Below are 25,446 nucleotides of genomic sequence, written 5' to 3'. Positions count from 1 at the left end.
CCCTGACCCGAGGATTGGACCCCTGAAGCCTCAGAAGTACCCGCTTCCCCAGAAGGCTGATCCGACCCAGACGATCCCTCGCCTGACGAGCCCTGGTTGACGGAACATGGACAGTATCTCATCAGCATCTCCCTCCCTGGAAGATGTAAATGCGCCAATGCCATAGATATGGCCACGAGGAACAGTGCCATAACCTCTGGAGGAAACAAGCCGCCTTACGGAGAAGGAGTAACGGCATTAGGGACACTTGCATAGCCAAAGAAGGATCTAGGGCACTGACCTTACGGGATATGGGGTGCCCAGGGGTGGAAGGCTTGGCAGACTCTAAGTTCTCTATTTCGGGAGAAAAGAGAACTCTAAAGCGGCATGCAGAACACAACTGATGGGCATGGATTACCCGGACCATTTCATACTCTTCCCAAGAAGTAGAATCTGAATCAGAGACATCAGTCTCAAAAAAGTCAGAATACTCCATAACTAGGATAGAAATTATGGATAGAAAAAATAAAAATGGCACCTTACAGATATTAACTCTCAATTCCATAAGATAAAGGAGTCCCACTGAGACCCTGACTTCTTTGTTTACTTTACATTTCACATATATAAGAAACATCAAACGATCTTACTGGAATCTATGCTGTGGAACAGGAACATGGCCCTTTAAGTGTGACAGATAGTAGCATAACTTCTGACATGGAATTGAGTGAACAAAGCAAGCAGCGAAACTTGTCAATGATGGTTTCACAGAAAGACTCTACCTGCATCTCTGGACTCTAACTTTCATCCATGCTCTCACTGAGAGGCTGACAGGACTACTTAAAACTCCAGTCCCATTCCGAAGAGTACTACCATCCATAATAGACTACCTTTAATCTTCCGACACTTCTCTGCCAACCTCCTGTGATGAAAGGCAAAGAATAACTGGGGGATGAGGGAAGTGTGGGAGGTATTTAAGCCTTTGGCTTGGGTGTCTTTGCCTCCTCCTGGTAGCCAGGTTCTGAATTCCCAAAAGTAATGAATGCAGCTGTGGACTCTCCCCATTTAAGAAGAAAACAGCTTTATCTTAATGGAATACCAGATAAGGTGACTCACAAGAGAGAGCAGACAATTCAGAAACTTTTCCAGAAGAAGAGATGCCCAAAAGAAACAACACTTTCCATGAAAGTAGTTTAATGTCCAATTTATGCATAGGTTCAAAAGGAGTAACCTGCAAAACCTTTAACTCTAGGCCTAATAACAGGTTTAATCCAGATTAAAGCCTGAAGAAAAAAATAAATATCAGGAAGGTTAGCAAGAGAACGGGTAGATTAACATTTATTTAAAAAATCCTGCAAAACTGAAGAATTCTAGGAATTCTAAATGAATTCCAGGAAAATTCATTGTGGTAAATTTTCCCAGAAATGGGTTTACAAGCCTGAAACAGAGTGTTAATCACAGAGTCTGAGAATCCTCTTTGACTCAGAACTAAGCGTTCAATTTCCATGCCATTAAGTTTAGAGACTTTATATCAGGATGGAAGAAGGGACCTTGAGTTAGAAGGTCTGGCCTTAGAGGAAGAGGCCATGGTGGGCAACTGGACATCCGAACCAGATCCGCATACCAAATCCTGTGGGGCCATGCTGGGGCAAACAGGATTATAAATAAATAAAAAGAGAGAAGCGCTCAACCTGGGAATGAACAATAGCATAATAGCTTGTTCTATGGCTAGTTACCACCCAAGAAGCAGCCTCTTTTTGCTCAACATCTACCTTTCACAGAGAAGAACTGTCCTGAAACATATCAGTCTGATCCTGACTTCACAGTACAGTCCAGGCCCGAAATATCAGACAATCCCTCTCTGAATGAGAGAAAAAGCAAAACCCCAGATGTACGTTTCGGCCTATTGTGGGCCTTGTCAGTGAGGTGCAGCCATATCCCTCTAGGCACACTGAGCAATGGGTCAACATCTGTATTCCCACATCAAACTTAGGGAAACTTCCCTAAGTGTCATAATCTGCATAAATAAAAAGAGAGAAGCGCTTAACCTGGGAACGAACAATAGCATAATAGCTTGTTCTATGGCTAGTTACCACCCAAAAAGCAGCCTCTTTTTGCTCAACGTGTGCCTTTCACAGAGAAGAACTTTCCTGAAGCATATCAGTCTGATCCTGACTTCAAAGTACAGTTCAGCCCCAAAATACCAGGCAATCCCTCTCTGAACGAGAGAAACAGCAAAAACCCCAGACGTATTATTCGGCCTTTTGTGGGCCTTGTCAGTGAGGTGCAGCCATATCCCTCTAGGCACACTAAGCAACGGGTCCACATCTGGATTCCCGCATCACACTTAGGGAAGCTTCCCTGAGTGTCATAATATGCATAAATAAAAAGAGAGAAGCACTCAACCTGGGAACGAACAATAGCATAATAGCTTGTTCTATGGCTAGTTACCACCCAAAACATACATCTGGGGTTTTGCTGTTTCTGTCATTCAGAGAGGGATTGCCTGGTGTTTCGGGGCTGGACTGTACTGTTAAGTCAGGATCAGACTGATATGCTTCAGGAAAGTTCTTCTTTGTGAAAGGCAGATGTTGAGCAAAAAGAGGCTGCTTCTTTAGTGGTAACTAGCCATAGAACAAGCTATTATGCTATTGTTCACTCCCAGGTTGAGCGCTCCTCTCTTTTTATTTATGCAAATTATGACACTTAGGGAAGTCTCCTTGTGTGATGCGGGAATCCAGACGTGGACCCGTTGCTCAGTGTGCCTAGAGGGATATGGCTGCACCTCACTGACAAGGCCCACACTAGGCCGAAACATACGTCTGGGGATTTGCTGTTTCTCTGGTTCAGAGAGGGATTGCCTGGTATTTCGGGGCTGGACTGTACTGTTAAGTCAGGATCAAACTGATATGCTTCAGGAAAGTTCTTCTTTGTGAAAGGCACATGTTGAGCAAAAAGAGGCTGCTTCTTGGGTGGTAACTAGCCATAGAGCAGGCTATTATGCTATTGTTCGTTCCCAGGTTGAGCGCTTCTCTCTTTTTATTTATGAGGATTATACATGACTCCAATTTTATCTTGGAAAATACTCTTGGGAGAAGGATCAGAGGAGGAAATAGATAAGCAGGACAGAAGAACCAAGGCACTGCTAGAGCATTTATTAACACTGCCTGAGGATCCCTGGAACTTGCAAGGTACCCGGGAAGTTTGTTGTTTAAACGAAAGGTCATCAGATCTATTTCTGGTAGGCCCCAGATTTTAACAATCAGATAAAATACATCTTTGTGGAGAGACTACTTTCATGGATGTAGCAACTGACAACTGAGGTAGTCTACATGAGGCAGAAATTGGTTTCTGCCCAATGGAGGATTTGAGATATGTCTATCATGGCTAGGGAACTGTGAGTTCCCCCTTGATGATTGACATAAGGTGCTGCGGTAATATTGTCTGTTTCAAAAAGGAGATAAGGCTTCCTTTTAAATAGAGGCCAAGCTTGCAGGCCTTGAGAATTGCAAAGTATTGATTGGTAACCACGTCTCCCAAGGTTTCCAAACTCCTTGTGCTGTCAGAGACCCCCCAAATAGCTCACCAACATGAAAGACTTGCATCTGTGGTGATCGCATACCAGGTAGGACAAGCAAAAGAAGCCCACTGAATAATGAATTGATGGTTCAATCACCAAGTTAGAGACAGGTTTCTGTTGGGATCTAAGAATATCACTTGAGATATTTGAGTATATTCCTTGCACCACTTACGTAGCATACAGAGTTGAAGAGGTCTCATGTAAAATCAAGCAAAAGGTATTGCATTAGACACTGCAATCATGAGGCCTAATGCTTCCATACATAGAGCTACTGAAGGGGATGAAAGAGACTGGAGGTTCAGACAAGCTGACATTCATTTTGTTCTTCTTTTTTCCTTTAGAGAAAGGGTTATGGACACTGAATCTCTCTGGAAACCTAAAAAGGTTACTTTTGTTTGAGGTATTTAGGAACTCTTTGGTAAATTGATCCTTCAACCATGTCTTTGAAGAAACAACAATAGCTGCTTTGTGTGAAATTCTGCTAAATGAAAAAAACATAATTTATGTAAGAACTTACCTGATAAATAGTGACGTATGAGATATACAATCCTACCAGGAGGGGCTAATTTTCCCAAACCTCAAAATCCCTATAAATACACCCCTCAACACACCCACAATTCAGTTTAATGAATAGCCAAGTAGTGGGGTGATAATGAAAGGAGTAAAAAGCATCAACAAAGAAATTTGGAAATAATTGTGCTTTATACAAAAAATCATAACCACCATAAAAAGGGTGGGCCTCATGGACTCTTGCCAATATGAAAGAAATGAATTTATCAGGTAAGTTCATACATAAATTATGTTTTCTTTCATGTAATTGGCAAGAGTCCATGAGCTAGTGACGTATGGGATAGCAATACCCAAGATGTGAAACTCCACGCAAGAGTCACTAGAGAGGGATAAAAATAAAAACAGCCATTTTATGCTGAAGAAAATTAATCCACAACCCAAAATATAAGTTTTATGGTGATGGGTAAAGCGCCTGAACTAAGCACCAAGAGCTACAAACAAAGGACGCCTAGCCGGCCAATATATTGAAATTAGATAGTAGGATGTAAGAAGCGACTAAGGCAGGTGCGATGTGTGGAATGAATCTGATTTATACGTTCATGTGATTAACAGACTTTCTAGTAGTTTTAATATGAGGTTAAGATTATAAAATACATATACAATAAATAAAAGTAGTACAATTAAACGATATACTGGTGGATCCGCCCAGCTAACAATTGTCTTAAGCTCCTAACAATGATCTAGTCAGTGTTATTGTAATGACTTGGATATGTTAATAAACAGGAGTGAATATGAGTTATACGATAGGAAATTGGGTCTTGGCCAATTTTGCGAAGCTAAGACACACGTGTTAAGTGTGGTGAAATATAACAAATTAAAAATACAAATTTAAAATCAATTTAAAATTACATTGAAAAAAGTAAAAAATAGAAAAAGTTGAAAAATCACAAATAAAAAATTGTGTGTGAACAATCTAAAATTTGAAAAAATATGAGAAAAATACATATGGTGAAAAAAGTGCCAAAAAGTGCAAATAAATGCTAAAAAAATTTAGAAAATGCAAAAAATGCACAGACAAAACAATTGTGGTACCAAAATAAAAATAAAAATAAAATATGATGTGTCACAATCCTGTTAAATTTTAATCCAAGAGCAAAGGTACATGAAAGGTTAAACACAAACTTGTTTCCTGATGGTGAGAATTGTCGTGGTGTAGTATATTTGTTTCCTGGTGGTGAGAAGTGGCGTTGTGATCCTGGTGGTGAAAATCCTGTGATGGTTATCCTATTGGTCCTAGTCTTCCATTGTTGATAATGTCCTGTAAATATAAATTAACATGTACAAAATTGTCCAAACTAGTGTTAGAAGATAAGAAAAGAGCTTACCAGCTGCTTGTCAATGCGTTTCGGCCCAGCTATGTGGGCCTTTATCAAACAAGTCTTGATAAAGGCCCACATAGCTGGGCCGAAACGCGTTGACAAGCAGCTGGTAAGCTCTTTTCCAATCTTCTAACACTTAATCATATTAAAACTACTAGAACGTCTGTTAATCACTAGTGATGTTGCGAATTGTTCGCCGGCGAATAGTTCTCAGCGAACATAGCTTGTTCGTGTTCGCAATGGGGGCAAACATATGCGATGTTCGATCCGCCCCCTATTCATCATCATTGAGTAAACTTTGACCCTGTATCTCACAGTCTGCAGACACATTCCAGCCAATCAGCAGCAGACCCTCCCTCCCAGCTCCTGGACAACAGCCATTTTAGATTTATTCGGAAGCTGTGTTCTTAGAGAGAGGAGGGGCATTGTAGCTGCTGCAGATTTAATAGGGAAATTGATAGCTAGGCTAGTGTATTCAGTGTCCACTACAGTCCTGAAGGACTCATCTGTTATCTGCTGTAAGGACAGCACCACAAAAAGCCCTTTTTAGGGCTAGAACATCAGTCTGTTTTTTTTTCCCCCTGTGTAATCTAATTGCAGTTGCCTGCCTGCCAAGCCACTTGCCCAGTGCCACCACTCATATCTGGTGTAACAGTAGTGTAAATTTAAAAAAAAAAAAACTTTTTTCACTGTGAAACATCAGTCTGCTAGTGTAATCTAATTGCAGTTGCCTGCCTGCCTGCCTGCCAGCGTGTGTGCCAGGCCCACTTGCCCAGTGCCACCACTCATATCTGGTGTAACAGTAGTGTAAATTTAAAAAAAAAAACTTTTTTGACTGTGAAACATCAGTCTGCTTGTGTAATCTAATTGCAGTTGCCTGCCTGTCAGCGTGTGTGCCAGGCTCACAGTGTATACTGTGCCCACTTGCCAAGCGCCACCACTCATATCTTGTTTAATAGTAGTGTAAGTGTACATTTAAAAAAAAAAAAACTTTTTTGACTGTGAAACATCAGTCTGCTTTTTGTGTCAGGCTCACAGCGTATACTATGCCCACTTGCCCAGTGCCACCACTCATATCTTGTTTAATAGTAGTGTAAGTGTACATTTAAAAAAAATAAAAAAAAATTGGACTGTGAAACATCAGTCTGCTTTTTTGTGTTCGGCTCACAGCGTATACTGTGCCCACTTGCCCAGTGCCACCACTCATATCTTGTTTAATAGTAGTGTAAGTGTACATTTAAACAAAAATGACAGGCAGAGGCAGGCCACCCCGCAGGTGCCGTCGTGGTCATGGTGCTGTGATTCCCTTTGGCCCTAGAATAAGGCCCAGTGTTCAGAGGCCATGTACCATGAACTCGAAAAGTTCTGAGGACATAGTTGACTTTTAACACAGGACGCCCAATCTTCTATAGCTTCCGCTCCGAACCTTGACGCACCATCCTCCTCCAGCTTAGCTTCGGGCACCTCTCAAGTTACCACTCACCCGCCTGCCACCACCACCAACACTAGCACCACAGCCGCTTCACTTGATCTGTCAGAGGAGTTATTTACACATCAGTTGGAAGAAATGAGTGATGTGCAAGCATCATTGACAGAGGATGTAGATAACAGTGATATGTCTCAGTCAGGCAGCATTACAGACATGGACGTACGGTGTGATGATGATGATGTTGTACCCACTGGTGCTTCCTTTGTTGATTTGTCAGATACAAGTGAAGCGGTTGATGATGAAGATGCGTCCGTGGATGTCACGTGGGTGCCCGCTAGAAGAGAAGAACAGGGGGAAAGTTCAGATGGGGAGACAGAGAGGAGGAGGAGAAGACGAGTTGGAAGCAGGGGGAGGTGGTCGCAAGGAGCTAGTGGTACAGTCAGACAGCATGCATTGGCACCCGGGGTCAGCCAGACAGCACGCCAATCAACGCATGCTTTTGCAACCACCAGAATGCCGTCATCGCAGAGCTCAGCAATGTGGCATTTTTTTTGAGTGTCTGCCTCTGACAACAGTGATGCCATTTGCAACCTGTGCCAAAAGAAACTGAGTCGTGGGAAGTCCAACACCCACCTCGGTACAACTGCTTTGCGAAGGCACATGTTCGCACATCACAAACGCCTATGGGATCAACACATGAGTACAAGCAGCACACAAACTCAAAGCCGCCATCCTCCTCCTGGTCCAGCATCTTCAGCCACGTCAACCACTGCTGTCCTCCTTGCCCCCTATCAACCATCCGCCACTCCGTCTCTCTTCCGGAACATTTCCTGCTCATCTGCCCACAGTCAGGTGTCTGTCAAGGACATGTTTGAGCGTAAGAAGCTAATGTCACAAAGTCACCCCCTTGCCCAACGTCTGACAGCTGGCTTGTCTGAAGTCTTAGCCTGCCAGCTTTTACCATACAAGCTGGTGGAGTCTGAGGCGTTCAAAAAAATTGTAGCTATTGGGACACTGCAGTGGAAGGTACCCGGCCGAAATTTATTTGCACAAAAGGCAATCCCCAACCTGTACTCGATTGTGCGAAAGGAAGTAATGGCATGTCTGGCACACAGTGTTAGGGCAAGGGTCCATCTGACCACCGATAGCTGGTCTGCAAAGCATGGTCAGGGCAGGTATATCACCTACACTGCGCATTGGGTAAACCTGCTGATGGCTGACAAGCATGGAATGTGTGGCTCTGCAGAGGAGTTGGCGACACCACCACGACTTGCAGGCAGGCCTGCTGCCACCTCCTCTACTCCTCCTACTCCATCCTCTTCCGTAACCTCCTCGGCTGAGTCCTCTTCTGCTGCTGCGTCTTGCTCCACATCAACGGCACCCACCCAGCTCCCCAGGTACTATTCCACATCCCAGATATGGGTTGACTTGCCTGAAAGCAGAGAGTCACACCGGACCAGCACTCCTGTCCACCCTGAACGCACAGGTGGATCAGTGGCTGACTCCGCACCAACTGGAGATCAGCAAAGTGGTTTCTGACAATGGAAGTAATTTGGTGGTGCCATTGAAATTGGGCAAGTTGAAACATGTGCCGTGCATGGCACATGTGTGTAATCTGATCGTACAATGCTTTGTGCATAGGTACCCAGGCTTACAGGACGTCCTGAAGCAGGCCAGGAAGGTGTGTGGCCATTTCAGGGGTTCCTACACGGCCATGACGTACTTTTCAGATATCCAGCGGTGAAACAACATGCCAGTGAGGCGCTTGATTTGCGACAGCCCAACACGTTGGAATTCAACACTCCTAATGTTCGACCGCCTGCTCCAACAAGAAAAAGCTGTTAACGAGTATTTGTATGACCGGGGTGCTAGGACAGCCTCTGAGGAGCTGGTAATTTTTTTGCCACGTTACTGGACGCTCATGCGCAATGCCTGTAGGCTCATGCGTCCTTTTGAGGAGGTGACAAACCTAGTCAGTCGCACCGAAGGCACCATCAGCGACATCATACCATTTGTTTTCTTCCTGGAGCATGCCCTGCGAAGAGTGCTGGATCAGGCCGTAGATAAGCGTGAAGAGGAAGAGTTGTGGTCACCATCACCACCAGAAACAGCCTTATCAGCATTGCTTGCTGGACCAGCGGCAAAGCTGGAAGAGGATTGTGAGGAAGAGGAGTCAGAGGAGGAATGTGACTTTGAGGAGGAGGTGGAAGACCAACCACAACAGGCATCCCAGGGTGCTCATTGTCACCTATCTGGTACCCGTGGTGTTGTACATGGCTGGGGGAAGAAGATACCTTCAGTGAGATCACTGAGGACAAGGAACAGGACATGAGTAGCTCGGCATCCAACCTTGTGCAAATGGGGTCTTTCATGCTGTCGTGCCTGTTGAGGAACCCTCGTATAAAAAAGCTGAAGGAGAACGACCTGTACTGGGTGTCCACGCTATTAGACCCCCGGGATAAGCATAAAGTGCCTGAAATGTTACCGAATTACCGCAAGTCGGAAAGGATGCAGCAGTTCCAAAATAAATTAAAAAGTATGCTTTACACAGCGTATAAGGGTGATGTCACAGCACAATGGGAATCTAACAGGAGAAAAGGTGAAAGTAATCCTCCGACTCCCACGACCATGTCGGCAAGGACAGGACGCTTTCCAGACTTGTTGTTGATGGTGGACATGCAGAGCTTTTTAAGTCCTATGAATCGCCACAGCCCTTCGGGGTCCACCCTCAGAGAACGACTCGACCGACAGGTAGCAGACTACCTCGCCTTAACTGCAGATCTCGACACTCTGAGGAGCGATGAACCCTTTGACTACTGGGTGTGCAGGCTTGACCTGTGGCCTGAGCTATCCCAATTTGCGATAGAACTTCTGGCCTGCCCCGCTTCAAGTGTCCTGTCCGAAAGGACCTTCAGTGCAGCAGGAGGTATTGTCACTGAGAAGAGAAGTCGCCCAGGTCAAAAAAGTCTAGATTACCTCACCTTTATTAAGATGAATGAGGGATGGATCCCGAAGGGACTGACATTGGGCAATACATTCGAGTAAAAAAGGCCTGATGATGACAGGAGCTGCCTTGGGCTAAAAATGGTCCACACGCTGCTGTATTTTATCTTCGAATGCCGGATGACTTGCGTGACTTATCCTCCACCAATTAGGGTTCAAGCCGCAATGTTTTAGGGCACTTTCTGCCTGGGAAACAAACATCAATTTTTCTGGCCGCTGCTACAGCAGCGGCTGCAACAATACCTAATTTTTCAGGCATGTGTACATGCCAAATTTTTCTGGCCTCTGGTGCTGCACTGTGGGTTCAAAACCCACACCACTCATATCTGGTGTCACAGTAGATTGCATGCGCAGTGCCCCAAATTTGAAGTAGGAGGACCGACCAAGCATCTTTTTCCATCTCCCAGTTCCTAAAATCCATGCCATATACACGTTCCCTGATAGGGGACGTAACAGGGATTAAACTGATCAGAATAGTACTACTTAACACACCACTCATATCTAGTGGCACAAGAGATTGCATGCGCAGTGCCCCAAATTTGAAGCAGGAGGACCGACCAAGCATCTTTTTCCATCTCCCGGTTGCTAAAATCCATGCCATATACACGTCCCCTAATAGGGGACGTAACAGGGATTACACTGATAGGAATAGTACTACTTAACACACCTTATAATAATGCAGAGAGAGGCAACGCAGAGAGAGGAGTCTGAAGAAGCGGAGTAAGATGAGGAAGGTGGCTTTGAAGAGGTGGAAGACCAAACACAGCAGGCATCCCAGGGGGCTTGTTGTCACCTTTCGGGGACCCTTGGTGTTGTACGTGACTGGGTGGAGGAAGAGACCTTCAATGACATCAGTGAGGACAAGGAACGGGACATGGCTGGCTTGGTATCCAACCTTGTGCAAATGGGGAGTTTGTGGTTGTGCAAATGGACTGTTTGCGGTTGTTTGCTGTGCGTTAAAGGGACAGTCTAGGCCAAAATAAACTTTCATGATTCAGATAGAGCATTTAATTTTAAACAATTTTCCAATTTACTTTTATCACCAATTTTGCTTTGTTCTCTTGGTATTCTTAGTTGAAAGCTTAACCTAGGAGGTTCATATGCTAATTTCTTAGACCTTGAAGCCCACCTCTTTCAGATTGCATTTTAACAGTTTTTCACCACTAGAGGGTGTTAGTTCACGTATTTCATATAGATAACACTGTGCTCGTGCACGAAAAGTTATCTGGTAGCAGGCACTGATTGGCTAGACTGCAAGTCTGTCAAAAGAACTGAAAAAAGGGGCAGTTTGCAGAGGCTTAGATACAAGATAATCACAGAGGTTAAAAGTATATTATTATAAATGTGTTAGTTATGCAAAACTGGGAAATGGGTAATAAAGGGATTATCTATCTTTTAAAACAATAAAAATTCTGGTGTAGACTGTCCCTTTAAACGGGGAGTTTGTTCTGTCACTGTGAAACGGGCGTAACCCTTACACTACCTGATCGATACAACATCATACCTGATGTTTTAAAGCCCGTTATTCCAAACAATTTAGCAATGTTAGGTGATTTATGCCCTTTATGGCTTAAGAACAGACTCTGCATCAACTATGTAATTTTCCATGGGAGTTTTGCCATGGATCCCCCTCCGGCATTCCACAGTCCAGGTGTTAGTCCCCTTGAAACAACTTTTCCATCACTATTGTTGCCAGAAAGAGTCCCTGTGGTTTTTAAAACTCGCCTGCCTATTGAAGTCAATGGCGGTTCGCCCGTTCGCGAACAGTTGCGGAAGTTCGTGTCCGCCGTTCGCGAACGCAAATTTTTAGGTTCACTACATCACTACTCCTCACACATCGAGATATCAATTCCCTACAAGCAGCTATGGGACACTTCATCTGGAAGGGGAAAAAGCCTAGAATAGGGAAATCTTTTCTTTTTATGCCATTCGGCAGAGGAGGACTCAAGCTTTCAAATATTGTATGGTATAATTGGGCGACTCTGGCTAAGCTGACAGTAGACTGGCTTGTGGGAAACAATCATTTTACGATCCCTGCTCTTGAGGCGTGCCTAATCAATCCAATAAGTATCGCTTTCTCCCACATGCGGATCTCTCCTCCCTACCAATATATACAGACACATATCTTATATCGGGACAGCCTGAGAGCCTGGAATAGGATCTGTAAATTTTGGGGTATACAAAAGACTGAGTAAATACTTTCCAATTCAAGGTAACCTACAATTCCTCCCGGGGTACACTACAGAGGCATTTAGAATGTGGCAGCAGAGAGGACTTATCACACTTAGACAGTTAATTAATCCGCTGACTTTAGATATTATACACTTTCAGGAGTTACGGAAAATGTTTAATCTCCCTAGCACTCACAGCTTTGCTTACCTTCAATGTAGAAATTACATACTTAAGCTGAAATCCGAGGGTACACTAACCACTGACGTGACCAACATAGATAAGTTGTGTGTTTTGGCTTGGATGGGATCTTATGCTATTGCTAATACTTATAATCTGTTACTCCAATGCTGTGAGGGCCACATAGAGCAAAGGATTGTAACCAAATGGTCGGGGTATGTAGATCTGGCAATAAATGAAGAAGTGGTAGAGGCCAGTTTGAACAAGATCCAGTCCATAACTATCTCAGCGATCCTGAGGGAAACACATTTAAGAATCATACAACAGGCATACATAACTCCTAATTTACATTCTAAGTGGATACCAGAGGCCAGTGACATCTGTGTGAAATGTAGTCTTCCCTCTCCAGACTGGATTCATTTGTTTTGCAGTTGTCCCAAGCTGTCTAGTTTTTGGAACAAAATTGCCTTCTGGTTAACTAAATTGGTTAAAACACAGATACGTTTCTCTCCTCAGCAAATTATATTCCTAATTTTAGGAGGACAAAAGCACAATTTTGACGACTTAATTTTATTTACAGTTATTATCCTAGCAAGGCAGTTAATTTTGTCTGGTTGGGCAGAGAATAAATCTCCCCCCTTTCAACACTTAAAACAAAAAATTCACCTCCAAATGTTAATAGAACAAGCAGATGTTAGGGGGGACCCGGAGAAGAGAATTAAAAGATTTCTGCATAAATGGGAACCATATTTATTAAATTTACCAACAGCCGTCAGAGACAGAGTAATCTATCCTTTTAGAAATAGCCTTTATATCATTAAAGAAAATTTGAGAGGTAACTGGTGCCTTTCCAGCTGCTCTAACTAACCTCCCTCTCTAAATGAATCATACATTATTGTCTCGGGTCCTGGTCTGCGGAGGAAGGTCTGGGGTTGTTGTGGGTAAGTTATAATTTTGATTATGTTTTGTATTGCTTGTTTGTTTTCTTGTTAAAAGTTGAAAAAAGGGATCCAGATCGCTCTTTGATGTTTATCTTTTGTATCATGATTCTTACAACAGAAAAAAGGACGTTTGGACTGAGATCTATGTTATGAATAGTCTCACAAGGACACTGACTGTATGTATGCTTCATCAGATCAAATTGTTCCAATTGTATCCATGCTATTTCTTTGTATGACTTGTTCTGAGTGTAATGGATCCTATTACTATAAATAAAGTTATTAAAATAAAAAATAAAAAAAATATGATCTCCAGCAGTCACTTCCAAGAGGCCAAAACTAAGACTTCTATTGTACCCGGTTCCTTCCCCTGTGGGTCCTGTTCAAGCTGTACATTACATTACATTAGAAAGACTGACAGTATTCAAGATCGATTTGGACACATCCATAAAATGAAAAATTATATCAGCTGCACTACAAAAAACATTATATATGCATTGTATTGCACGTGCTCTAATATCTATGTTGGCATGAAAGTCGAAAACCACATGTCAGACTTCAAGAACATGGTAGTGAGAAAGATGAGGCGCTGGAGAATTGACCCCGCTAGACTAATGTATTCCCCTCTAAGAAAACAGTGGTTGATATGTAGTGAATGTAGTCCAGCGCTAGATTAGCACGGGTAGAGTATTTAGTTAAATTCTATAATTTGAATATATTGTATTTTGTGATTGGATAAATGTTTAATGTATGTACTGCAATGTTGTTATTATATATTTATTGTAGGTAATCCTAAGTATTTATCAACATTCAGTTAATAAAAATATAAACAGGTATATACAACTGATATATATAAACTTGTTGTCTAATGTGAGCTTCTTATCTATATATAAAAACTAATAAAACATTTGTATAATTAGACAGAAATTTAATAACTTGTTAAAAGCATACATAAAATAAAAAGGGACGTCTCCCTTATAACATCGATTTCATCAGAGAAAACAATTGAATAACTGTAGTATATATTTCCGCTATTTGATAATCAGGTACCTGTTATATAGTGTAACAAATGATAATATCCAGAAATTGGATTAAAAAAAAAAACTTAAAGATCCAAACGAGATGACCTCCCCGCTATTGTGGCGGGTGTGTGTTATCGGTCCGTTAGTGAGAGACTGGTATTTAAAAATATGTCATGTGACTTTTCCTACGCCACACGTGATCATAGCTGTTTCAATATAGTTGTAATGTAACCAGTGATCCTTGATATTCTGTCAAGTGCTTATTATGTTGCAATTTTTTTAACTTTAATCTGTATGTGTATCAGAAGGTGTATTCCCCTATTCCGTGTGTAATTAGGGAGTCTTGGGGGAGATTGCAACTTACGCTGGTCTCTTGGCACACCTGATTTCTCTTTTAGTGTGGTCTTTGCAGTCACATTCTGTGACTTGGATGTTAAACTTTGCGGTCACGTGCAGTGACTATAATGCAATCCTCGCAGTGTGGTCTTGGCGGTCACTTGTAGTGGGGGGAATTGAACTTGTGACCTTTAGGGTAAGAGAGGGAGATCTTAACCATTAGGCTATGTGTATCTCACTTTCTGTGTTAGCATAGTGGACTTGGCGGTCACTTGTAGTGACTGTAATGAGGTATTTGCGGTCACGGAGGTGACTAGTGGTGGGGTCTTTGCGGTCACAAGTGGTGACTAGGAGTAGAATCTTTAGCGGACATCAGTGATGTTATACAGCAAGGTCTTTGCAGTCACAGATTGTGACTTGCATGTATTAACTTGTGGTTGTATCTTTGCAGTCACAGATTGTGACTTAAAAGTGGTCTTTGCAGTCACTAACAGTGGTGACTTAGAGGAAATCTTTGCGGTCACTAGTAGTGACTAACAGAATGATCTGTATCGTTGGAGATCAAAGTAAAACTTGGCAATCTCTCTGTGCAACTTAGTAGAGCTGATTAGAAACAACTGCAGGTTGTAACAACGTCCAGCTGCAATGTTGCAGGAGGTAATCAGCAAAGGAAGTCTTGTAGTAGTAGTCTTTCCTTTCTTGGCAATTATAACAGCAATCAAAATAAAAACATAAAGTGCAGAGTGACAACAGTGTCAAGGTCAACGTGTTTCGCCCTTAGGCTTTATCAAGACATGTTTGTCTGTGTCACCTGAGTCTATATATAGGGCTTAACTGGTTTGGATTGGCTATTCTATGTAATTTAATTAAAGGTGGAAAGTATAGATATATGGAAATTCAATATAAAGGTGGAATTATATAGTTGTGTGTGTCTACAAGAAGCTTATTGTTCTTCATTTGTTTTTGTTCTTTGTGTTGTAATAAATGAAAGAGAATGAATAGATCCTAGAAAGGTTCTTGTAAGAATGCAATAAACATTATTTAGAGAGTTCTAAATATATCTATATAATGTATAATGTATGTATTTGTATTGATTTTGATGTGCTTATAGTTGCTTGAATATTGAGCATATGTTAATTTTTAAATATATAAAACAAATAGAAATTATAAGTAAAGATTTTTTTAAATAAAAAAGTTATGACTTAGTGAGTAATTTTTCAAAAAAAAAATAATTTAAAACTGTTTTCAGTATTCCCTTTTGTGATTGAACTCACAACCTTTTGGTAATTGAGCAGAGGTTATTATCCACTAAACCACATCTACCTCAACATTGTATATTGTGAAATACATGTATTAGTGAAAGTATATGTATATACACACACATATATGTTTATATACATTTATATTTACAATATGGTTTTGTTTGTATAAATGAAGACCATAGAGAAAGAAGTGATGATATTCATAAGAGACTAAAATCTATATAGATAGTTTTTAGTGGTAGTAAAGGATGTTTAGTAACATTTACCTGAACCAACAAAGGAATGTGGTGGGAATTGAACTTGTGACCTTTAGGGTTAGAGAGAGAGAGGGATCTTAACCATTAGGCTATGTGTATCTCACTTTCTGTGTTTAGCATAGAATGTAGGTATTTATATATATTAGTATGATGTAAAATTATTATAAGAAAGGGGAAATATCTAGCTCTGAATTTAAGCCAGTTGGAAATAGTGTGTCCATATTGTAGATCATTTTTGCTTCTAACTTCAATAATTGATTTTCTAAATTTCCCCCTCTCCAATTAAGTTTTATCTTGGCTAGACCCCAGAATTTAAAATGTTTGAGATTGTTATTGTGAATGTCCCTAAAATGAGAATAGAGGTGTGTGTCAAGAGTGCCTCTATCAATGCATGACAGATGTTCCCTAATTCTATCGCGGAGGGTTCTTGTCGTTTCACCTATATAGTACTTTTTACATGAACATTCAATTATGTATATAATTCCTTTGTCTTGACATCTGATTGTTTCATCAATTCTGTATTTAAAGTTATTCACTTCTATTTCTTTTAGTTTGCTACTGTATTTACAGGATCGGCATCCAAAGCATGGAAAGAAGCCTTTTATTTTATTTCCTTCTAAGTTTATATCTTGATTTCTTGTTTTTAGTGGTTTCAATTCGCTTGGCGCTAGTTTATTTTTTAAATTTTTTGCTCTTCTGTATATGATTTTTGGAAATTGTGTTACTTTATCCCCTATTATGGGATCCGTCTGTACTATGTGCCAGTGTTTTTTAAGTATTTTGTTTATTAGTTTGTTATTGCAGTTGTAATCCATAATAAATGACACATTTACCTCATTCTTTGTATCACCATGGCCCCTACTTTGTTTATTTCTATAAGATAGTAGATCTTTGCGGTCTATTTTATCTACCTCTTCCCTTGCTTGGTGTATTATTTTATCCTCATACCCTCTTTCTTTAAATTTATTTTCTAAGATTGTTATTTGTCTTTCATAGTCTAATTGTTTTGAACAATTCCTTTTAATACGCAGATATTGACCTTTGGGTATGTTATTTTTCCACCTTTCTAGGTGGCAGCTTTTGTAGTGTATGAAATTATTAGCGTCTACTTCTTTGAAATGGGTAGACGTATTTAATTGGTTATCAATAATTTCTATATCTAGATCTAGGAAGACAATTTTTTGTTTACTGAAAGTATATGTAAAGTTAATATTCATATCATTATTGTTCATGTCATTGATTAACATTTCTAATTCTGACAGTTCCCCTTTCCATATAAAAATAACATCGTCTATGTACCTCTTGTAGAGTACAAGATTTGCACCCAGCTCATGCCTAGGGAAGAACGATTCTTCCCAATATCCCATAAAGAGATTGGCATAGCTGGGTGCAAATCTTGTACCCATAGCTGTCCCAGTCCTTTGTCTATAGAACTTGCCCTCAAAAGAGAAATAATTTTGTTCAAGTATAAATCTGATACCATTTAATATGAACTCTTGTTGTTCTTTCTTTAGAGTGGTATCTTTATCAAGATATTTTCTAACAGATTCTATGCCCAATTCATGATTAATTATCGTATATAAGGAGGTCACATCACATGTTACAAGAGTGTAGTTGTGTTCCCATTTAATATTATTTAAAATTTGAAGTATTTCTGTAGTATCTTTGAGGTATGAAGGTAATTCTTTAACATATGTTTGGAGATATCCGTCTATATATTTTGATAAGTTAGAGGTTAGGGAGTCAATACCTGATATTATTGGTCTACCTGGGGGATTGGTGGAATTTTTATGTACCTTAGGTAGGTAATAGAACACAGGGATTTTAGTTATTTTTGGTAGCAGGAAGCCATATTCTTTATGATTTAATATAGCTTTATCTTTAGCTTCATCGATTAATTTCATGAATTTAAGTGAGTACTTCTTTGTAGGATCAAGTTTTAGTATTTCATATGTGTTGGTATCACCCAATAGTCGATGTGCTTCTTCTGTGTATTGGGATCTGTTCATTATTACAACTCCTCCCCTCTTGTCTGCAGGTTTTATGATTATGTTAGGGTCTGACTGTAAATTTTTTAAAGTTTTTCTTTCTGTGAATGTTAAATTGTTAGATCTATTTTTTGTATTTGCTTTTTTAATGTCTTTTTGTACCAATCTCTCAAACATTTCTAAGTTTCTCCCTTTCTCATTCAACGGATAAAAGGTTGACTTAGGTTTTAAGTTAGAGTGTTTAAATGTGGTTGATGTTGGGGTTGAATTGATAGATTGTGTTTGCCAATTTCTTTCTATTGGATTCTTGAGGAAATACCTCTTAAGTGTAAGTTTTCTAACAAATTGACTCACATTGATGTGAGTATTAAATTTGTTCATTGTAGCTGAGGGGGCAAAGCTTAAACCTAAGTTGAGGACTCTTTCTTCTTCCTCTGTTAAAACTTTATTACTTATATTAAAGATTCCATTAGTAGGTGTTATTTGACTCTCTTTGTGTCCCTTTCTCTTTCGCCATCCTCTAGACCCTCTCTGTTTCTTTTACTTTCCCTTTGTGGTGGGCCTATATTGTACTCTGTATCTTTTGAAGTCCCTGGTGTCGGATGGCGTAACTCTAAAAAATCACTCTCATTTTTCTGGTTCTCATTTTTATATGTATCTGTATTTAATGGTTCAAATCGATTTGATGTTCTAATTCTCCAGTCAATTTGTTAGAAAACTTACACTTAAGAGGTATTTCCTCAAGAATCCAATAGAAAGAAATTGGCAAACACAATCTATCAATTCAACCCCAACATCAACCACATTTAAACACTCTAACTTAAAACCTAAGTCAACCTTTTATCCGTTGAATGAGAAAGGGAGAAACTTAGAAATGTTTGAGAGATTGGTACAAAGAGACATTAAAAAAGCAAATACAAAAAATAGATCTAACAATTTAACATTCACAGAAAGAAAAACTTTAAAAAATTTACAGTCAGACCCTAACATAATCATAAAACCTGCAGACAAGGGGGGAGGAGTTGTAATAATGAACAGATCCCAATACACAGAAGAAGCACATCGACTATTGGGTGATACCAACACATATGAAATACTAAAACTTGATCCTACAAAGAAGTACTCACTTAAATTCATGAAATTAATCGATGAAGCTAAAGATAAAGCTATATTAAATCATAAAGAATATGGCTTCCTGCTACCAAAAATAACTAAAATCCCTGTGTTCTATTACCTACCTAAGGTACATAAAAATTCCACCAATCCCCCAGGTAGACCAATAATATCAGGTATTGACTCCCTAACCTCTAACTTATCAAAATATATAGACGGATATCTCCAAACATATGTTAAAGAAATACCTTCATACCTCAAAGATACTACAGAAATACTTCAAATTTTAAATAATATTAAATGGGAACACAACTACACTCTTGTAACATGTGATGTGACCTCCTTATATACGATAATTAATCATGAATTGGGCATAGAATCTGTTAGAAAATATCTTGATAAAGATACCACTCTAAAGAAAGAACAACAAGAGTTCATATTAAATGGTATCAGATTTATACTTGAACAAAATTATTTCTCTTTTGAGGGCAAGTTCTATAGACAAAGGACTGGGACAGCTATGGGTACAAGATTTGCACCCAGCTATGCCAATCTCTTTATGGGATATTGGGAAGAATCGTTCTTCCCTAGGCATGAGCTGGGTGCAAATCTTGTACTCTACAAGAGGTACATAGACGATGTTATTTTTATATGGAAAGGGGAACTGTCAGAATTAGAAATGTTAATCAATGACATGAACAATAATGATATGAATATTAACTTTACATATACTTTCAGTAAACAAAAAATTGTCTTCCTAGATCTAGATATAGAAATTATTGATAACCAATTAAATACGTCTACCCATTTCAAAGAAGTAGACGCTAATAATTTCATACACTACAAAAGCTGCCACCTAGAAAGGTGGAAAAATAACATACCCAAAGGTCAATATCTGCGTATTAAAAGGAATTGTTCAAAACAATTAGACTATGAAAGACAAATAACAATCTTAGAAAATACATTTTAAGAAAGAGGGTATGAGGATAAAATAATACACCAAGCAAGGGAAGAGGTAGATAAAATAGACCGCAAAGATCTACTATCTTATAGAAATAAACAAAGTAGGGGCCATGGTGATACAAAGAATGAGGTAAATGTGTCATTTATTACGGATTACAACTGCAATAACAAATTAATAAACAAAATACTTAAAAAACACTGGCACATAGTACAGACGGATCCCATAATAGGGGATAAAGTAACACAATTTCCAAAAATCATATACAGAAGAGCAAAAAATTTAAAAAATAAACTAGCGCCAAGCGAATTGAAACCACTAAAAACAAGAAATCAAGATATAAACTTAGAAGGAAATAAAATAAAAGGCTTCTTTCCATGCTTTGGATGCCGATCCTGTAAATACAGTAGCAAACTAAAAGAAATAGAAGTGAATAACTTTAAATACAGAATTGATGAAACAATCAGATGTCAAGACAAAGGAATTATATACATAATTGAATGTTCATGTAAAAAGTACTATATAGGTGAAACGACAAGAACCCTCCGTGATAGAATTAGGGAACATCTGTCATGCATTGATAGAGGCACTCTTGACACACACCTCTATTCTCATTTTAGGGACATTCACAATAACAATCTCAAACATTTTAAATTCTGGGGTCTAGCCAAGATAAAACTTAATTGGAGAGGGGGAAATTTAGAAAATCAATTATTGAAGTTAGAAGCAAAAATGATCTATAATATGGACACACTATTTCCAACTGGCTTAAATTCAGCGCTAGATATTTCCCCTTTCTTATAATAATTTTACATCATACTAATATATATAAATACCTCCATTCTATGCTAAACACAGAAAGTGAGATACACATAGCCTAATGGTTAAGATCTCTTTCTCTCTCTAACCCTAAAGGTCACGAGTTCAATTCCCACCACATTCCTTTGTTGGTTCAGGTAAATGTTACTAAATATCCTTTACTACCACTAAAAACTATCTATATAGATTTTAGTCTCTTATGAATATCATCACTTCTTTCTCTATGGTCTTCATTTATACAAACAAAACCATATTGTAAATATAAATGTATATAAACATATATGTGTGTGTATATACATATACTTTCACTAATACATGTATTTCACTACATACAATGTTGAGGTAGATGTGGTTTAGTGGATAATACCCTCTGCTCAATTACCAAAATGTCGTGAGTTCAATCACAAAAGGGAATACTGAAAACAGTTTTAAATTTTTTTTTTTTTTTTTTTGAAAAATCTCAATAAGTCATAACTTTTTTATTTTAAAAAATCTTTACTTATAATTTCTATTTGTTTTATATATTTAAAAATTAACATATGCTTAATATTCAAGCAACTATAAGCACATCAAAATCAATACAAATACATACATTATACATTATATAGATATATTTAGAACTCTCTAAATAATGTTTATTGCATTCTTACAAGAACCTTTCTAGGATCTATTCATTCTCTTTCATTTATTACAACACAAAGAACAAAAACAAATGAAGAACAATAAGCTTCTTGTAGACACACACAACTATATAATTCCACCTTTATATTGAATTTCCATATATCTATACTTTCCACCTTTAATTAAATTACATAGAATAGCCAATCCAAACCAGTTAAGCCCTATATATAGATTCAGGTGACACAGACAAACATGTCTTGATAAAGCCTAAGGGCGAAACGCGTTGACCTTGACACTGTTGTCACTCTGCACTTTATGTTTTTATTTTGATTGCTGTTATAATTGCCAAGAAAGGAAAGACTACTACTACAAGACTTCCTTTGCTGATTACCTCCTGCAACATTGCAGCTGGACGTTGTTACAACCTGCATTTGTTTCTAATCAGCTCTACTAAGTTGCACAGAGAGATTGCCAAGTTTTACTTTGATCTCCAACGATACAGATCATTCTGTTAGTCACTACTAGTGACCGCAAAGATTTCCTCTAAGTCACCACTGTTAGTGACCGCAAAGACCACTTTTAAGTCACAATCTGTGACCGCAAAGATACAACCACAAGTTAATACATGCAAGTCACAATCTGTGACTGCAAAGACCTTGCTGTATAACATCACTGATGTCTGCTAAAGATTCTACTCCTAGTCACCACTTGTGACCACAAAGACCCAACCACTAGTCACCTCCGTGACCGCAAAGACCTCATTACAGTCACTACAAGTGACCGCCAAGTCCACTATGCTAACACAGAAAGTGAGATACACATAGCCTTATGGTTAAGATCTCCCTCTCTTACCCTAAAGTAGACATGTGCGGTTCGTTTCGGATTAATTCGGAAATTCGGAAAATTCGGTAAATTCGGAGATTCGGATCGATTCGGATTTCCGAATTAAAATACTTCCGAATCTACCGAATGAATCCGAAATAGCTGCCGTATCTCCGAATAAATCCGAATTAGCTCGGTAAAATTCGGCATTTCCCCATAGGAAACAATGGGAGTTTCGGCTGAAAAAAAACTAACACCGCAGCCCCATTGTTTCCTATGGGGAAACACTAAGTCTGCACCTAACACCCTAACATGTACCCCGAGTCTCTAAACACCCCTAATCTAACACTTATTAACCCCTAATCTGCCGCCCCCGCTATCGCTGACACCTGCATTATTTTATTAACCCCTAATTTGCCGACCGAATATCGCCGCCACCTACATTATAGCTATTAACCCCTAATCTGCTGTCCCTAACACCGCCGACCCCTACATTATAGTTATTAACCCCTAATCTGCCCCCCCCAACGTCGCCGCAATCTAACTACAAGTATTAACCCCTAATCTGCCGACCCGATATCACTGCCGCCTACATTATAGCTATTAACCCCTAATCTGGTGTCCCTAACACCGCCGACCCCTACATTATAGTTATTAACCCCTAATCTGCCCCCCCCCCAACGTCGCCGCAATCTAACTACAAGTATTAACCCCTAATCTGCCGACCCGATATCGCCGCTGCCTACATTATAGCTATTAACCCCTAATCTGCTGTCCCTAACACCGCCGACCCCTACATTATAGTTATTAACCCCTAATCTGCCCCCCCCAACGTCGCCGCAATCTAACTACAAGTATTAACCCCTAATCTGCCGACCCAATATCGCCGCCGCCTACATTATAGCTATTAACCCCTAATCTGGTGTGCCTAACACCGCCGACCCCTACATTATAGTTATTAACCCCTAATCTGCCCCCCCCAACGTTGCCGCAATCTAACTACAAGTATTAACCCCTAATCTGCCGACCGCAAATCGCCGCAACTATAATAAATGTATTAACCCCTAAACCGCCGCACTCCCGCCTCGCAAACACTATAATACATTTTATTAACCCCTAATCTGCCCTCCCTAACATCGCCGCCACCTACCTACAATTATTAACCCCTAATCTCCCGCCCCCAACGTCGCCGCTACTATAATAAGGTTACTAACCCCTAAACCTAAGTCTAACCCTAACACTAACACCCCCTAACTTAAATATAATTGAAATAAAACGAAATAAGTTTACTATAGTTAAATAAATGAATCCTATTTAAAACTAAAGACTTACCTGTAAAATAAACCCTAAGATAGCTGCAATATAACTAATAGTTACATTGTAGCTATTTTAGGATTTATTTTTATTTTACAGGCAACTTTGTATTTATTTTAACTAGGTACAATAGTTATTAAATAGTTAATAACTATTTAATAACTACCTAGCTAAAATAAATACAAATTTACCTGTAAAATAAATCCTAACCTAAGTTACAATTACACCTAACACTACACTATCATTTCATTAATTAAATAAATGAATCATATTTAAAACTAAATACTTACCTGTAAAATAAACCCTAATATAGCTGCAATATAACTAATAGTTACATTGTAGCTATTTTAGCATTTATATTTATTTTACAGGCAACTTTGTATTTATTTTAACTAGGTACAATAGCTATTAAATAGTTATTGACTAATTAATAGCTACCTAGTTAAAATAATTACAAAATTACCTGTAAAATAAATCCTAACCTAAGTTACAATTAAACCTAACACTACACTATCATTAAATAAATTAACTACAAGTACCTACAATTATCTACAATTAAATAAACTAAAGTACAAAAACCCCCCACTAAATTACAAAAAAAACCCCCACTAAATTACAAAAAATAAAAAAATATTACAAGAATTTTAAACTAATTACACCTAATCTAAGCCCCCTAATAAAATAACAAAGCCCCCCAAAATAAAAAAAAATGCCCTACCCTATACTAAATTACAAAAGTTAACAGCTCTATTACCTTACCAGCCCTGAACAGGGCCCTTTGCGGGGCATGCCCCAAAGAAAACAGCTCTTTTGCCTGTAAAAAAAAAACACAATCCCCTCCCACATTACAACCCACCACCCACATACCCCTACTCTAACCCAAACCCCCCTTAAATAAACCTAACACTACCCCCCTGAAGATCTCCCTACCTTGAGTCGTGTTCACCCAGCCGGGCCGACGTCTTCATCCGATGGGGCAGAAGAGGACATCCAGACCGGCAGAAGTCTTCATCCAAGCGGGGCAAGAAGAGGTCTTCCATCCATCATACAAGTACCAAAATACAAACAAACACTAAATTACCAAAAATAATAAAATATTACAATAATTTTAAACTAATTACACCTAATCTAAGCCCCCTACTAGCTATTAATATAGCTTCAATATAACTAATAGTTACATTGTAGCTATTTTAGGATTTATATTTATTTTATAGGTAACTTTGTATTTATTTTAACTAGGTACAATAGTTATTAAATAGTTAATAACTATTTAATAACTACCTAGCTAAAATAAATACAAATTTACCTGTAAAATAAATCATAACCTAAGTTACAATTACACCTAACACTACACTATCATTAAATTAACTAAATAAATGAATCCTATATAAAACTAAAGACTTACCTGTAAAATAAACCCTAATATAGCTGCAATATAACTAATAGTTACATTGTAGCTATTTTAGCATTTATATTTATTGTACAGGCAACTTTGTATTTATTTTAACTAGGTTCAATAGCTATTAAATAGATATTGACTATTTAATAGCTACCTAGTTAAAATAATTACAAAATTACCTGTAAAATAAATCCTAACCTAAGTTACAATTAAACCTAACACTACACTATCATTAAATAAATTAACTACAAGTACCTACAATTAAATACAATTAAAAAAACTAAACTAAAGTACAAAACCCCCCCCACTAAATTACAAAAAATAAAAAAATATTACAAGAATTTTAAACTAATTACACCTAATCTAAG

The sequence above is a fragment of the Bombina bombina genome, chromosome 7, assembly GCF_027579735.1.
Source record: "Bombina bombina isolate aBomBom1 chromosome 7, aBomBom1.pri, whole genome shotgun sequence".
Classification (NCBI taxonomy): domain Eukaryota; kingdom Metazoa; phylum Chordata; class Amphibia; order Anura; family Bombinatoridae; genus Bombina; species Bombina bombina.
This window is presented reverse-complemented; position numbering follows the sequence as displayed.